Source organism: Malus domestica, chromosome 09 (genome assembly GCF_042453785.1).
Source record: "Malus domestica chromosome 09, GDT2T_hap1".
Lineage (NCBI taxonomy): Eukaryota > Viridiplantae > Streptophyta > Magnoliopsida > Rosales > Rosaceae > Malus > Malus domestica.
In genome coordinates, this window is record NC_091669.1 from 21864806 (window position 1) to 21883156 (window position 18351).

Genomic DNA, 18351 nt, shown 5'->3' on the forward strand with positions numbered 1-18351 from the left:
AAAACCGGGCGTATAAATTTCTCCAGAGTAACTATTTTCTTCTTTACTTTTCTTCATTTCCTTCTTTGTCAGTTCTTCTATACAATAATTTGTTAACTTATCAAAAACCAATCCTATCCTAAAAGCTAAATTATTTATCTGGAACATGTTAGTGGCTATTAATTTTCTAGTTTCTTCTGACACACCTGCTGAATTTTGCGAAAGTTTTTTTAATAGTCTTCTTTGAATTCTTCATAAAACTCATTGCGTAATATTTGTCCTATCAATCAAGGTAACCTATTCATATATCCTTCACAAGTTGATTTTTCTAAAGCGAGTCCTACTCTACTAGTTAGATAGTAAAAAAATATTGTAAAGGGGACAATATTTTTTATTTTCTTAAGATTTGCTTGTTCTAAATGTGCTAATGCTATATTTTGATCTGCTACTCCTCTGATGGGAGCTACCCTTCCCGTCATTAATTCTCTTATAAAGATGGTAAAACTATAAATATTCATTCCTACTTCTGTTCTAGTGTTGAACTCGTTAGGATATTTTTCTTTAAAATTATTATAAACATTTGCTATATCTGGTCCTAAAAAGGTTTCTCCAAAATAAAAAACATCTGTATTCGTCTGTTATCAGGGCGTGTCTTATTAATTCACTTTCCCAAATATCTATAGTTTGCCCCCACATTTGTTGTCACAGCCCGTCCCGGGATTTCTATATCGGGAATGTGAAATGACAGAAATGACCTTAACGTGACTAAGGTATGTGTGTGTGTGATATATTTTGGACTAAATGCACACATTTCATAAACTTTTGGAAATTATATTTATGTAGATTAAATTTTGGTTTGTGTTTTGTGTGGTAAGAAATAGATTTTGGTTTTTGGTTGGACCACACACATACACCTCATCCCTCTCTCTTTCCTCCGTGTCTCTCTCTCCTCCCCGTCGACTTCCTCTCTCTCCCACCCTCGAAGGTACGGACAAGGGCCAAGAACTCCAAAACTCCACGGATCGAAGATTGTGAGGGTACCATCGTGCTCGTGAGGACTATACGAACTCAAAGATACCATTTTTAGGTAAGAAATCCTTCGTTTTCACGTTCAAAACTCGATGACCGAATGTGACACTATTCATGAACTTTTTGTTGGTTGATTTTTAGGACAATCCAAGCTTGTAGGTAGCTTAGTGAGGTCCTAAGGAAGCTCGGGGACGTTCGTTTGGAAGTTTTGGACGTCGGGATCACGAGGGTTAAGTTGGGCCGGATTTGCTTGGATTTTTCCGGTGAGATTTAGTTGTTTTTGAAGCTTAAAAGTAGTATATTGTGATTCTACATGTTGAGGGCTTTAAATTGATATATTATACGAAGAAAATGGTTGAGAAACGAAGGAGAACGAGGCATTTGAAAATTGCCCAGAATCCGGCCACCGGAGAAAAACCAGTCCGGCGAACTCGCGAGGAAGAAGGTGCGCGTGGGCGCGCGTGGACCCATGCCTTCCTTGGCGTGTGGGGCGCGTGCTACAGTAAAAAATTATTTTAAAAATTTGTCGACATTCGTGACGTCGAGTAGATCACTGTGGTATATTCATATACCCAAATTGAGCACCGTATGAGAAAGTTATTACGATTATTGGTTAGGTGCTTTAAATAACGTTTTATAGTTTTTGCATTTAGGTGAAAATGTGAATTGACGATCCGACCGTTGGATCGTCACCAAACTTTGATACGTTGTAATACGTAATATTTGAGGATTATTGGAACTTACGGATTGAGAATCCGAGTTACGGATCTTCCGGAATTGGAGTTGTAAGTTCATAAAATAAAATGTTAACCGTCACTTAGTTTTGGAAATTGACGGAGATCCGACCGTTGGATGGTAATGAAATTTTAGGATGTTGTCCTAGAGGTATATTGTGGACCTCTGGAAGTTATGGATTTAAAATCTGAGTTGCAGATCTTCCGGATCGATCTACGTAGTGACGTATTTTATATAAGTTATATTCTATCGATATGATTTCTGAGGTTGGATTTGATTATTGTTCTAGGCGACCATCGTCATGACGCCTTGATGTGTTGTGCTAGGGAGTTGTAGGGCGAACTCCAGGTGAGTGGGCAGTTTTGTTTTCGTATTACCTATATACTATTGAGTTTTCCCAGAAATTGAATTTAAATGAAAGTATGATTTAAAATGCCATGGATAGATTTATATGAAAAGTATGATTTGAAATGCCATGCATAGAAGTATATGAAAAGCATGAATTGATGTATGATGCATATATATATGTGAATTGGTGCTGTGGACGCACATGTAAGTATCAGGTGAGTTTTATATTATTCATGTGCATTGTTGATGTGTATATTGTGGATAGCTCATAACCTGCAATCATGGTGTTAGTGCTTATATTATTCACCACACCGCACGCTCGTCTTGGATCCAAGTAGGTGGATGTCGTACAGACCAAGTGAGGGTTCCGACATGCTAGTCGTATAGATTACTAGATGTGATTCCGACTAGTGGGTGACCTTAGATTATGTGCACAGATGAATGATGAGAGAAGCACTAGAGCGTATTATTACACCATCCATGTCGTACAGACTACTTCAGGTAGTTCCGACTTATCTGCAGTGTAGTGCCGTACAGGTCATCGAGGTGACTCCGGTTGGATTGGATGTTGAGCTATGGAATTAACCGTACAGGACCAACTGCAGGGTCTCCGGTTAATTCAACTTTTCACCTGTTACATTGATGCATCATTTATTTTGTTTTCGAAATTAAAACATGGCATACTTTCGGGTTTTAAAGAAAAATTGATGATTCGAGATTTATGAAAAGTATTATGTTATTATACTATTTTCTGGGAAAAGTATACAGGTTTTACAGTGAGGGGTTAGAATTATTTTTGGCGAAATGTTTTTGAAAAGCTTGGTTTTACTGACCCACTCAATTTTGTTTTTCGCCCCTCCAGGTTCTTGATAGCAGAGTTTTGGTGGCCACGAGGAATCCAACGGTATTCTGACAGAATTCACAAAAGTAGGACTCACCCTCGAGGGTTTCCATTTTAATAATTGTATTTTAAGAGCTTCCGAACTGTGTAAATGGTTACGTCACTCTCACGTGACGGCCAGAACGCCCTCCTTCGGGACGGGGTGTGTCATTTGTGGATGTACATGTGCTAATTCTAGAATTAATCCATTAAAACTGGATCTATCTAATAAAGGTGTCTTAAATTTTTCATATCCTTTTCCTCTAAATCTGTATTATTTTCCTGTTTCATTATAGTGATCTGTAGCACTTATATATGGTTCCACTTCCTATACCGACCTTTTTATTTCTTTTTGAAAATGGTACTGGTCTATCAAAATCAGGTCTTCTATATTCCATTCTTTCTGAGCTTTTTGGTTTAGGTTCACTCATTTCTTCGTCAAAAAAAAAAAAAAAAAAAACCTTCTTGTGAATAATCTGGATCTATAATTTTTTTTCATTTCTTATATAGTTTTTTCTTGTTTATCTTTAAAAAATTCATAAAATGGTTTCTTTTTCTACAAATATCCTCTCAATTTTCATCTGTCCAATTGAAATATTTTTATACTTCACTTTCTAACTTATCATAATTCTGACAATGATTAGCTACCAATTCTATGTATTGATCAAGTTTTATCGGATTCATTAGTATAAATTTCCTTTAAAAATATTTATCTTTTTAGCTCCATTTATATTTCTTATATTTTCTAGAAGTTGGTCTATCTTCCAATTAGGATCTTCATATGGTATAAGCTGCTTATCTTTATCTTGTACTAAATGTTTTTGTAAGAAAATAATTTTATTTTCAATAGATTCTAATTTATGCAATATTTTTAGAAGAAAATAATTTGTACTATTAAGTAATTTTAAGGTCTCTTTATTAGCTGATCCTGAAACGGATAGCTGACTAAAAATTATTTGTGGTTGTTCTATTAAGTTATTTGTTTCTTTTACTGCCTCATTAAAATAGCTACTATCTTTGTATTTATCCATTGAGATTTTCCAAAAATTCTTCAATTCGGTCTAGAATTGCTGTAATCATTCTTGTCTTAAAGTGAATCTCTAATCTATTTATAAGTTCTGGACTTCTCATTATTGCTTTAACATGTTGTTCTGTTTGCAAAAGCTGATCTAAGAGTCTTTCTTTTATTACCAATAAACTATTTCTATCAGACTAATCTATATAAGATAGGTAAATAGTAGTTATTCATTTTAACTATAATCTATTATAGTCTTTTGTATTTTGTTTTGTGTTTCTTCAATGTTATCTATTCTGTTTTGTAGCTGAATTATTTGATTTTCAACCTTTTTCCATTCCTATTTAATTTATCTTGTCCTTTCTTTAAATAATCCAAGTTTTCAATAATTCTTTCGTCAGGGAAGATTTTATGCTTTTGTCTTTTAATGGTTTTTAAGTTGTCTAATATTTGAGTAAATTGCTTAATTAAGTTTCCATTATTATCTTGAATTATTATTTTTTGAATATTCTCTTATTTCTTCATACTTCTTATCTTCCAATTTGTTTAGGATTCTAAGGTTTATACAGTTTATAAAATTTAATTGTGCGGATAAAATGTGATTATCTATTGTTACATTATGTGTAACATCCCATATCGCTCAGGGGAGTGAATCTTGTAAGCCTTATATGTATATTCTTATCTCTACCTAACACGAGGCTTTTTGGGAGCTTACTGGCTTCGGGTTCCATCGGAACTCCGAAGTTAAGCAAGTTCGTGCCAGATCAATCCCATGATGGGTGACCCACTGGGAAGTTATCGTGTGAGTTCCCAGAAACAAAACCGTGAGGACGTGGTCGGGGTCCAAAGTAGACAATATTGTGCTACGGCGGAGTCGAGTCCGGAATGTGGTGGGGGTCCGGGCCGGGATGTGACATTATGGGGTACATGAGATATATGAAAATAATATTGATGTTTTGATCTTGATATTGGACAATGGAGATTACAATATTGTCTTTGTTTAAGATCTTGTTGACCCTAGAAATTACAAAGCCTACGTGGCGCGCAGGCCGAGTATATTCTAAGCTAACTACGTCCTTCGGTGATTGCGGGGCGTGCCAACTCGTCGGCCGAGGCTCGGCCGAGGAGTAAATTTGATGATGCTGCGTTGGGTCGCGCTACTGACTTCTGCGTCTTGCGATTGCGGCCGAGAAAGGAACACGTCTCGGCCTCTTGGGTTCTCGAGCCTGAAGACAAGGCTGCTATTTCTTACAAAGTTCACGAACCGAATTCGGCTTGCGATGTGCCGAATGTAATAACTGTGACACCTCACCTCGCCGAGAAGGCTAATGAGATGACCTCGACCAACAAGGATTCGAAAACCCTTCTCGACCGAGACTTGGATAGGTAATCGACCGTTCTCGCCGCAGTGCTGTTGATGCCAACGGAAGATACTGCGAGACCGACCGACTCTACGGTGACAGAGCTATCTATGCCGACTTAAGATATCACCGGTTGCTTCCACAGTGCTGTTGATGCCAACGGAAGATGTGTCAGCGAAAAAGGAAAAGAAAAAGATCTCAAGTTGTGAGAGTTTGCGCAGGGCAATTTTGTATTGATTTTGTGGGGGCTTTTCCTGATGCACAGCTTCCGCTATTTATAGCACTGGACCCTGAATCTGAGATAGAATCCTATTCGGACTAGGTTTTCCCTCTCCGGATCAATATCACCTCGACCAGTCCTATTTTCATTAGGATTGTGAACCTAGTCCTTATTCGAGCCCTATCCGCTTCTAGGTTGTTAATCCTGCCGAGACTCCCTATTGTATCAGGACTCGACTTGTCATTGCATTTTGACCTAACCGGCCTAGGTTTGGAAGCCCACAAGCTGAACGATCCATGGTCTTCTTGTCGCAAGGCCTTCCGGGCCGAGAATGATTCTACACTCGGCCCAAACTATTATTTTGGGCCCAAACATTGCCCCCTCGCTTTTGAGGTCCTCGGCCTGCAATCTTCGGCCGAGTTCCGGCCTTGAAGAAGCGAATCTACCATTCAGAATCCTCATACCCGAGTTCCAAGGCGCATTTATTGAGCACGATCGCACGATCTTGATCCTGCTAACCTACTCGCCACGTGGCGTCCTCTAACATGGCCAATCCCACATAATGACGTCTAAGGCGTGCGGCAGCCTGAACCGTCTTGCCATCATGACCATTATCTCAATCCGCGAGCCACTACCTCAGTCCGTGAGCCCATTTGTCATCGTGCGGTCGTCGAACCGTCTTTTCGTCATTAATTTAGCCGTCACACGCAATCGTGCGCCCCCAAAACCCTAAAACCTTCGGTCTTCTCAACCGCATTTCCCAAATGTTCATCATGATCAACAATTCCTTCGGTCGATTTTGCCCTTTGTTTTGAATTTCGAACGATTGCTCTTCCCCCCACAACCTCTATAAATACCGAAATTTCCTCATTTGTACTTCTACGCTCTCAAACTTTCCGAAATTCTCTGCCATTGATTTCTAGTGCCTCTCCTATTCCGAGTCTTCGTCTTTAAATCCCCAACCCAGAAAACCCTTTTACTCCGGGCTTCTTTCTCATAATGGCATCCTTCATCTCCAAGCTTTCCAGGGAATGTGACCAACATCAGAAGATCCTTGATCGGAGCTCGATCAAGACCATCCGGTTTGAAAACGACATGAACACCCAGTACCAAATCCTGGGTCCTCTCTTCAAGGCTACAATACCGCCGACTATCATCGGCCTTCTACAGGAGCACTGCCTAAAACCCTTGCTTCAAGGGTTTGAATGGTCGCGATGGGATGCGGCTAAACCCCAGGGCTCCTGGCCCTCGACGACCACATCCTGGGCAGCCTGGGTCGTTCGAATGGAACGACTCTTCGGCGAGCAATGGAAGGCCCTTGGCATCTACGACGCCATCCTCATTTCGTCCATGGAAATCGTCCCCGACAAGGAACTTCTCCAAGCCGCTCTGTGCTTCTGGTGCTCGGCCACCAACACAATGGTCCTCCCTCTGGGTCCCATTGGTCCCACCATCCTGGATATTACTGCCATTCTGGGGACTTCGGCGACCGGGATCCCTGTCGACGCGACCCTCTCTGGGTATCCGTCGAATATCGACCTGAAAACGCTCTTCGACCGTCGGGCCTTCGAGACCTTGAGCCGTGACGGTCATATCCCGTCGAAGGAAGATATTCAGAAGCTCCACAAGAACTTCTGTAATTACAACACCCTCTATCTTCACTTCGCCGGCCGAGGAGAAGAGGACCTGCGAGAGGGAGAACATGAAGCCTTCCTCTTCTACTGGTACAACAAATACATTTGTTGTACCAAGTTAAACAAGTGTTTGGTCGAGAACATGCCGGTAGCCGAAGCCCTGGCTAGTGGTCACGTCTTGGCGCTGAGTTCCAACATTCTCGCCCAACTTTTCCGCTGCCTGGCCGAGGCGACCCTCCAAAAGGTCGACCCGCACCAGAATGGTCCTCTCTGGGTCTTCCAACTCTGGTTGCAGGTATACTTCGCCTCCCTTCGGCCGGCCATAGCCGAATTCTCACCAACAGAGGCGCTTGGGTCTCAACTGGCCTCTCGACCGACACCTCCCCATCAAGCCGAAGAGGTATTTCGGTACCTCTTCGCTCTCGACGACTTCTCCAACGACGAGTTCCTAATATGTCGTCGTCGAAACTATCCTTCCTCCATCAGGCTGCCTATCTCCCCATGGAGCGCGGAGGAGGACGCCGATCTCCGTCAGACCTGGGGGTCGTTTGTGCTTGCCCGCGACCTCCCTCTCGGCTGCGATGGGAAACGGTCAGGATGGGAAGTATATCATCCGAACTTCCTCGCCCGACAACTCGGCTACCTTCAAGGCTGCCCTATCCCCCTTCTCTCCTCCCGAACGGTCCTAAGCCGTGGACGCGAACCTCGTTCCTCTGAGAAGGAATGTAGAACCGCCGTGAAGGAGTTCCAAGAGCGCTGCCAAAAATTCCTCCTTCGACCAGCCACCCCGGAAACCCAATGCACCGACACCTTTGGTGAGTGGTGGGAGAAATACACCCAGGAATTCTTTGGTGCGCCGGTCGAAGACGTGCTTAGCAGACTCTTCAGTGACCGGCCTAAGAAGGCCTCGGCCCCTCATCCTCAAGGTACCGGTTTCATTTTCTTCCTTTCCATCAACCTTGCATATTGAGTTGCCTTACTGAATTGTCTATCTTTTTAGGTAGTCGGCCTTTGAGAAAGACGGAGGCAGTTGCCGCTGCCACGACCGGGAAAAAATCGGTCGTGGCCCAAAAGGACAAACCCGTTGGTAGGGCCGTGCTGATCAAACGGCCTCGCCAAGAGGCCGAGCCGGCTGTCGAGCCTTCCCCGCCAGCCAAGCGGGTCAAACAAATGGTGAAGAAGGGTGCCCGGGAGATCCACGTTATCTCCAGTCACACGACGACTCCCAGTGCTTCTTCTTCCGCCGCCGGCCATTCTGGGGTCGAGAAACAACCGGCCTCGGCCGCAGAGACGACCCCAGCGCGGCCTGCCTCTGTGGCCGGCGCATCAGTTGTACCTCCCTCTGTCGAGAAGGCACCTGTCCCACAACAGGCGGTTTCTACGACCGAGGGAACCTCTCCCAAGAATCCAAAGCCCTCGGTCCTTGTGTTGGACGAGAGCGAGGGGAGCGACGAGGTCCCGCTGGCGCACCGTCCTCATACTCGTCGACAACCTCCTCCAATACCCGAGATGGCGGTTCAAACCGGCCCCTCCCCGGCTAATCGTGGCAAGCGCACGGTCGAGGAACCGATCCCGGTGCCCGAGATGGCGGTTCAAACCGGCCCCTCCCCGGCTAATCGTGGCAAGCGCCCGGTCGAGGAACCGATCCCGGTGGCCGAACCTCTCGTTCCTTCTCAGGACCAGGGCGTCCCTGCCTCCTCTGAAGCAGCTACGCCAGTCGGCCCATCGGTAGCCGACCGGGGCAAACGGCTGCTCGAGGAACCCGAGGCTACGGAAGAATCGCCGGTCCATCCCCAAGACCAAAGCTTCCATATTCCTCCACAGGAGGTTACCTCGGCCTTTGTAAGTACCTTCACTCGTCTTCTCCTGATTACTTTTCCGCTTTAGACCTCTAAACAAAGAAAATACCAAATGTCAGGTGCCTGTACATTCTTTTCACCGTCAATTCTATGCGCCGAAGGGCGTTATCTATATTTCCTGGCCGCCTCAGTGGCCATCAAACGTAGATAACCTCCATCGGCCTTGTGAAGTGAGAAGCAATCTGAGACACTGGGCTCGGCCATTGAGTTCTTTAGGTTCGAGCAACGATCCTGGGGACATGGCCGAGGTCTCCTCTCGGCAGGTTAAAACACGACACCTTCTTGCTATTCTTGTCATGACTTCCTTTAAACTTAACCTTATTTATTTGTGCAGGCTTCATGGGAGGTTGAATTCAAAGCCCTCCTCTCCAGCACGATTGCAGAGTTCGGCCCTTCGGCCGCTCCGACTGATGCTGCCGATCCAAGTGCCCTAACCCAGCTGCGAGAAGTCCTAGCGCTCTCATCATCGCAAGTTCTTGAGCGCAACGGTCTCGATTTGCTCGGCGTGTGTCTGAACGACCTTGGAGCCGATGGTCGCCTGAGCGGAGATGCCATTGTTCGGGCATCGTCTGCCTTGGAGCGCGTTCGGGAGACATTTAGTATCTTCCAGACTGCTCTGAAGGCCGAACAGGACCTGCAAGCCGCCATGGCCGTTCAAGACACCCTCCGTCCGAAGATTGACGATCTACGGGCAAAAGGAGAAACGTTAGCCGAGCTCGACCGTCAGATGGCCGAACTAGCAAAACGTCGGTCGGCCATTGCTTCTGAGCTTGCGAGGGACTTCGAGTCAGGCGGGAAGGATCGCCTAACTGAGTATGCGGCGGCCAACAAACGAGTCGAGCGGCTGAAGCTGGATAAAAAGAATCGGCAAGCCGAAGTCATCATGGCCGACGTGCGGTGGTTGGAGTTGAAGGCTCTGCTCAGCACTCTTCTTCCCTCTTCTCCTTAGATGTATTTGAATGTAAACCAACCGTCCTACTCACTTGTAAATACTTATCAATTTTAATGGATTGATTTTTTACTCACGCATTTCCCAAGTAACTGGATAGTATTTCTTCAAAAACTTCCCATTAATCGGTAATTTGTGAATCACACCAGTCCGATCTTTAAGATGATACGCCCCTTTGCCGTATACTTTATGCACAATGAACGGCCCTTCCCAATTCGGCGACCACTTGCCGAACCTAGGATCTTTTAGTCCTACGGGCAACACCGTTTGCCATACCAATTCACCCTCGCCGAACGTTTTCTGTCGCACCTTTTGATTATAGGCTCGCTCGGCAATTTGTTTTTGCGCCACTAGTAAGTTATAAGCGTCAAGTCGCGCTTCTTCCAAATCTTCTAGTTCCTGTCTCATGGACTGATTATATTCGGCGCTAAACAAACTACTTTGTTCAATTAATCGCAACGAATTTATGCTCAACTCGACTGGTAGCACTGCATCATGTCCGTAGGTTAATGCGTATGGGGTTGTTGCAGTCGCCGATCGGGGCGACGTTCGGTATGCCCATAATGCCTCGTTCAACTTCAAATGCCACATGCCAGGCCTCTCTTTTATTATTTTTTCGAGGATGCCGATCAACACTTTATTACTTGCTTCGGCCTGCCCATTCGCCTGTGGATAATACGGTGTGGACTGCTCCAGCCGAATGTTCAAATTTGCCGTGTATTCTTTAAACCTTTCGGCTGTGAAGATTGTTCCATTGTCGGTTATGATTGTTTCCGGTACACCGAACCGAGTCACAATGTGTTCCTCCACGAAGTCGCAAACTTCTTTAGATGTTAACTCGGCATATGATTTTGCTTCGACCCACTTAGTAAAGTAATCAGTTGCGACTATTATCCATGCATGCTTAGCAGCTCCAGAAGTCGGCGTGATTTTGCCGATTACGTCCATGGCCCATCCTCTAAACGGCCACGGCTTAATGACCGAATGTAGTGATTCGGCCGGGACCCTTTGTATAGGCCCATGGATTTGGCACTGCACGCATCCTCGTGCAAACTCGATACAATCTTTCAGTATTCTCGGCCAAAAATAGCCGTGTCGTCGGAGTAGCCATCGCATTTTCCGTCCAGACTGGTGAGCTCCGCATACCCCTTCATGAACCTCTGCGATCGCCCGAGCACTCTCTTGGGGGCCGAGGCATAGCAGTAACAAACCATCTTCGCCCTTTCGGTACAACTCGTTCTGGTACGTGACATAGTTCATGGCGTGAACCCGTGTCCTGCGACTATGTGTCCCATTAGGATTATCAAGGTACTGCATAATGGATTTCCTCCAATCATCTGGTATAGCCTCGGCCGTGCAAATTTCTATAGAGTCCTGCCGATCTAACAACGAAGGCAAGGACATGACCCTGGTGCGGATCACATTGTCTCGTCGGAAGATTTGCTGATTAACCAAGGCCGGGTATAGCTGTCGTAATATTGGTATCTCCCGGCCTAGCTTGCCCCCCATGAGTTGAGCACCGGAGGCGATTTGAGCCAACTCGTCTGCGTCGGTATTATGAACCCGAGAAATATGCTCGAATGTAATACCGTCAAAAGACTCGGCCAAATAGTTGGCGACCATGTGGTAGGGCGCCAGAGTACAACTCATGCAGCGAAAAGACCCATTAATTTGGTTAATCACGAGTTCAGAATCACCGAGGACGAAGGCACGAGTGGCTCGAAGGTCAAGAAGGAGGCCAAGGCCAATGACAAGAGCCTCGTATTCGGCCTGATTATTGGTGCATTCGAAATCCAATTTGAGCGAAAAATACCAGCGATCGTTGTGAGGAGATTGAAGGACGATGCCCGCGCCGGCCGAAGACGAAGTACTGGAACCATCAAAATACATCGTCCAATAGTTGTCGCGGGTCACCACCATGCCGATTTCGACGTCAGCATCCCCGAAACCGTAAGGCGAAGGGTGCTGAGCAAGGAAATCGGCCAACGCCTGTCCTTTCACAGCTTTCTGCGGCACGTACTGCAAACTAAATTCGGACAACGCCATTGTCCACTTCCCAATTCGGCCTTTGACGATTGGTCGGGTAAGCATGTACCGGATAACGTCGGTCTGGGCAATGACTTGGGTGACCGACGGGAGCATGTAATGCCGGAGCTTGGATGCGGCGAAGAATACGGCGAGACACAGTTTCTCAACGGCGGGATAATTGATCTCTGGTTGATTGAGATTCCGGCTTAGATAAAATATAACCTGCTCTCGGCCGGCATCATTGTCTTGCGCGAGGAGGCAGCCGATGGATTCTTCGGCCGCCGAGATATAGAGCTTAAGAGGTTTACCACGCCGAGGGGGAACTAGGACAGGGGGTTTCGTGAGGGATACTTTGATTTGTGTAAACGCCGCCTGATGCTCGCCGTTCCACACGAATTTATCTGAGTCCTTGAGTTTCAAAAGCGTGGAGAACGCTTTCATTTTACCGGCCGAGTTAGCAATAAATCGGCGGAGGAAATTGATCTGGCCAAGTAAGGACTGGAGTTGTTTCTTCGTCGTTGGGGGTGGGGCATCGACGATTGCGCGTGCTTTATTCGCATCGACTTCAATTCCACGGTGATGCACGAGGAAACCAAGGAAATTTCCGGCCGACACGCCGAAAGCACATTTGGCAGGATTCATCTTGAGGTTGTGCTGACGCATGCGAAGGAAAGCCTGTCGGAGGTCGTCCAGATGTGTCCGTCGGCGTTTAGATTTGATGACAACGTCGTCGATGTAAACTTCGACGATGGTTCCGATTAAGTCGTGGAAGATGGTGTTCATCGCTCGTTGGTATGTGGCGCCGGCATTTTTGAGGCCGAATGGCATAACAACCCACTCGTAAGTACCGAGTGCCCCCGGGCAACGGAAAGCAGTTTTATGCACATCGGCTTCGGCGATGAATATTTGATTGTACCCAGCATGCCCATCCATAAAGGATAACATCTCATGATTCGCCGCGGCGTCGATTAACAGGTCTGAAATCGGCATTGTATACTCATCTTTGGGAGTTGCCAAATTCAGATTTCTGAAATCGATGCATATGCGCAGTGCACCATTTTTCTTTAAAACAGGAACGATATTCGCCAACCATTCAACATATCGAGCTGTCCGAATAAACCCGGCTTTCAAAAGCCGAACCAGCTCGTTCTTGATGCTGAGTTGCACTTCCGTCGAAAATTGACGCGGTGGCTGACGGAAAGGTTTACATCCGGGCTTAATACGTAACTCATGCTCGACAAGAGTACGATCTAAGCCGGGCATCTCATGGTAGCTCCAAGCAAAGCAATCTTTGAACTCCGTAAGCAAGGCACGAAGCTCATCTTTCATTTGTTGGGGAAGTAAAGCACTAATAAACAAAGGCCGTGGGTCATCGGCCGTCCCAACATTAATCTCTTCCAGGGGATCCTTAACTTGGGGCCGATGGTCTTCGAGCGCGGCCGGGGCGGCTTGAATTTTATCAAGAGACAAAACAGGACCATTATCTCCTTCGGCCAGGAACTCGACGAGGTTAACGCCCGAATTTGGCTGTTTAGATATAGTATACCAATGGGCCAGCAGTCGTTCCATAGTAGATGAAACCGCGGCCCTACGTGCTTCTCGATCGGTGTCAGACATCGGCCTCGGGGAGGAAATTGGCTAATCCGAGTCTCGCCGAATCCTGGTGGACAGTCTCGGCGCCAACCTCGATAGCTTTCTGTACAGAAATCCGAGTCGGCCGGCCTTCATCATTGAAGCCTTGCAAAGTAATGTAGCCGACGTGGTCATCATAATACCGTGCTTGGATCATGTTAGTTTCAAAGGGCTGGTTATCGGCTGGGTGAACAGTGACCGATTTGCTGTCCCAAAAAATAAGCACTTGATACAATGAGGAAGGAATACAACTGGTTTGATGAATCCAATCTCGACCGAGCAGTGCATTATACTCGGTTTTGGAATCAACTACAAAAAAAGCGGTCATGTGAGTGCGACCGGCAATAGTCACAGTTAACGGCAGTACACCCTTGGTTTGCGATTTGTCGCCGACGAAACTACTCATTGTGATCCCTGACGGAATAAGTTCGTCGTTCGAGCGACGCAAGGCCTTCATGATGTTCAGAGGCAGGATATTGACGGTCGCGCCACAGTCGACAAAAACTTTAGAAACGGGATATCCCTCGATGTGGGCCGTCACATACAATGGCTTTAAATGGTGGAGTGCGGCCGATGACGAACGAGGAAATAATTCGGTCAAAGCGGCCTTCAGACTATCATCTTTCGTTGTTGACTCATCTTCAGCAATAGACACAAAATCCACATGGCCAGTTTTCTCGGCGACTACATCACCATCGAGGAAATTCGGTTGAGCCGTGCTTGATTGAAAATCAGCAGGTAACACATGGACCATACTAATTTCCATGTTATCCAAGACTGACGGGCCCATCGGGTTGGGACCCTCCTCGCTAACCTCATCCCTCGTTTGGTCGACGACTGCGGGCTCTGTTTTTGTCAGAGTTGGACAAAAAGACTCATCTGTCCCTTCTTCGAGGGTTTGAACCTGCGGTGCTGCTTCGGCAGCTTGTTGGCTCTGTGTGACCGCCGCAGGCGAGGTTGAGATCGACAGTGTGCTTGGGGTCAGGACCTGCACCTGCTCTTGGTAGTATAGCCGGGCATCTCTGGTATCGAGATAAGCATCCAGACGTGCAACACGTGCTACTTCATCGGTCGTGAGGCCGAAGAGAGAAACCGCCGAAAATACTTCGAAGTGATATCGTAAATACTGAAGATCCTCCATTAAGAAAGGAAGGTCGGCTGCAACGATATCAGTGTATGGGTCGACTTCAAATCCAAGGACACGGGCTTCTCGTATGTGCTGGAACCTTGCCTTCAATCCCGGGTCAGAGGTCTTCTGGATGATGCGCTCGGCGTCCGGACAAGTCAGGATTAGATCAATGGTGTCCTGGCATGCTTTCGGCAAACCATACAGATCGCTGGCCGAATGTTTCTTATGGAATTCGCGCATATATTCTAAAGCCTCCCCAAGGAATGGTGGATGCAAATTCCGTCGAATTTTAATCAACGGTTCTTGTATAGCTGGCGGGGCTAATTTGCTCTCGGCCTCTTGCCTGAAATGCTCGAGGCGTGCCTTCATCTCCCCTGGGTGAAGAAGAAGTTTGATCCGTTTATCGGCTTCTTCGAACGTGGTCTCGATATCTCGGTCGACCAACCGTTTCCCCTGACCCAACTCTGTCATAATAGCTGAAGATGGTCGTTCATCACCAGTAGCAACTGTGTCCTTCGGCCGCCATTTAGGGACCGAAGTTTCTTGGGCTGCCTGCCGACGGGCCATGCAATCTATCCTCTGGTGCCGGCGTTTCTGGGATTTGGACAACGCGGTGTAGACGCCTTTCGAAGAATGATATGTGTACCAACGTTGATCTTTAGGCTCGGGAGGTTTGAAGGTTTTTTGACTCCGCGACGATTCCGAACTACTAGAATTACGTGTATAATAGTCCTCGTCATAAAATGAAGCGCCAAAATCGAGGCGCCGCCTGACTGAGGATGTCTCTTCCATCTTCACTTTTGGGCCGAGCCTATCAAAAACCCCTTGAGGTCGGCCGACGCCGGCTGCTTTTTGCTGAATTGCGGCCGTGGGTCGTTCTGTGATAGGCGAAGATGGTTTCTCCTCTGGCTCACTGCCGACCTTCGCTCTACATTTACTGCAAAAAACCGCCGTCCCACTATCTTCATCGGTGCTATAATCCCTCATAGGTTTAACAATAGCGGGTCCTGTTAAAGCTGTAGGTGGTTTGTTCGAACGAAAATCGGCCATGAAACGTGGCCGAGAATTCTGAGTCCGAAAGCCTTGCGTCGCAACAACTTCGGCCTTCCCTTTTCCTTTGTCCTTAGGTAGGTATGCATCGACCATATTCACGGTTGCTGTGGGGAAAGGATCAGCATCAATACTCATCTTCTTCTCTGGAAATTTCAGTTTTCCATTATCAATCCAGCTCTGGACGTTGTCTCGAAATACGACACAATTGTTTGTCGTATGTTTACTTGAATTATGGTATTTGCAATACACCTTTCCTTTAAGCTCTTCGGCCTTGGGAATGTTGTGACCAGGCCGAAGTTTGATAATCCTTGCTGACAACAGTTGATCAAAAATTGCGTCAGCCTTTGTAATATCAAAAGTATACACTTTTGACGGTTTCAATGTTCCTTCAGTGGCCGAGCGGCTTTTGACTTCCCTGGAGTCAACTTGAGTCAAGGCCTTGCAAACGTATGGCTTATCTATTACTATCTCAGCCGCATCCACACTAACGCATTCATCCTCGGTTGACGCATAACTGACAGTAGGATTCTTGTAAATCGTCCCCCGAGACGGAGTTTTCGAAATCTTTTCCTCGCGGAGCAAATAATCATACTGTTCGACATGTTGGGCTAATTCATACATATCCCGAACATTTGCCCCCAAGAATTTCTTTTTGTATTCGACGTCGAGGCCGTTCAAAGCAAGCCGGACGAACTCGACTTCGGGCAAGGGTACTCGGCACCAATTCCTGGCTGATTTGAACCTGGTAAGATAATCCATTGGGGACTCATCTGATGCCTGAGCCATCCTTGCTAATGAAGAAACCGACACCTCCAACCCTGGTCGATAAAACTGTTCGTGGAATTTCTCGACCAACTCCTCCCAGTTTTGGATGGAATTAGGAGGGAGATTGATATACCAAGCAAATGTCGAGCCGGTCAACGAGAAGTTGAACAGCCGTAATTTATGGAAATCACTATGAACATCGCCGCATTGCGCGGTGAAACGAGCCACGTGCTCCAACGAAGACAAGGACGATTCACCGGCAAAAAGGCTAAAATCTGGAATCTTGAAACCTTTTGGATATCCGAACGTTTCTATGTAGGCCAGGTACGGATGGATAAACTTAGGAAACTTCGGCCCTTTCTTCATGGCCGAGTCGATCATCCGCTGAACCTCGGTCATATCAACAGGTGTTGCTTCGACCCTCTGGTCGATTCCGTCCGACCTACTATTTGACCCTCCGACCTTTTCCAAGTCAATTGGTTTGGGCCGAGCAGGAATTGGCTCGGCCTGTACCATTGGTAACGGATTATTTCTTGGTGGCAAGCGCTGGAAAGGATCGAAAGGCCTGCCGTCACTGAATTTACTAACCAGCATTTCGAGCAATCTGGTTTGCTGCTCAGTGGAATTGAGTATCACGTCATGTAGCTTGTCAATACCTCGGCTAAACGTCTGCTCGACTGACCGAGACTGCTCGTCGAGTCGCTTTCGAAGAAACGACCTTGTTGGTGGGTCAGATCCTTCACCGCCATCCTCGTCGCAATCCTCCACTATCCCTTCATTGAGAACACAGGTGTTCCTGTTAGGGATTTCTAGACTGCGGTGTTGACCGCCGAGATTAACTTCCCTCTCTCGGCGAGTCGCACTTGTGGACTCAGGTGTCCCGGCGCTAAGGGGATCCTGCGCCTGTGGCACACTTTGTCCTACGTTCTGAATCGGTAAATCGGCTGTTGATTTTCCCATAGCTGTTTTCTTTTTTACCGATCGCGTTTCAATTGGCATGAACTTCGTAGTTTTAGCACTGGGTCCCACCGGGCGTGCCAAAATGTTGACCCTAGAAATTACAAAGCCTACGTGGCGCGCAGGCCGAGTATATTCTAAGCTAACTACGTCTTTCGGTGATTGCGGGGCGTGCCAACTCGTCGGCCGAGGCTCGGCCGAGGCTCGGCCGAGGAGTAAATTTGATGATGCTGCGTTGCGTCGCGCTACTGACTTCTGCGTCTTGCGATTGCGGCCGAGAAAGGAACACGTCTCGGCCTCTTGGGTTCTCGAGCCTGAAGACAAGGCTGCTATTTCTTACAAAGTTCACGAACCGAATTCGGCTTGCGATGTGCCGAATGTAATAACTGTGACACCTCACCTCGCCGAGAAGGCTAATGAGATGACCTTGACCAACAAGGATTCGAAAACCCTTCTCGACCGAGACTTGGATAGGTAATCGACCGTTCTCGCCGCAGTGCTGTTGATGCCAACGGAAGATACTGCGAGACCGACCGACTCTACGGTGACAGAGCTATCTATGCCGACTTAAGATATCACCGGTTGCTTCCACAGTGCTGTTGATGTCAACGGAAGATGTGTCAGCGAAAAAGGAAAAGAAAAAGATCTCAAGTTGTGAGAGTTTGCGCAGGGCAATTTTGTATTGATTTTGTGGGGGCTTTTCCTGATGCACAGCTTCCGCTATTTATAGCACTGGACCCTGAATCTGAGATAGAATCCTATTCGGACTAGGTTTTCC

The 18351-nt window shown here is 46.7% G+C and overlaps 1 long non-coding RNA gene across 1 annotated transcript; it reads left to right on the forward strand.

Annotated features, from left to right (window-relative positions):
* The first annotated feature begins 779 nt into the window (after positions 1–779).
* On the forward strand, positions 780–3222 carry LOC139188138 (uncharacterized). Its single transcript, XR_011571348.1, has 4 exons — positions 780–1066; positions 1150–1271; positions 2033–2091; positions 2954–3222. It is a non-coding gene; the product is annotated as an uncharacterized lncRNA (long non-coding RNA).
* Positions 3223–18351: the final 15129 nt, after the last annotated feature.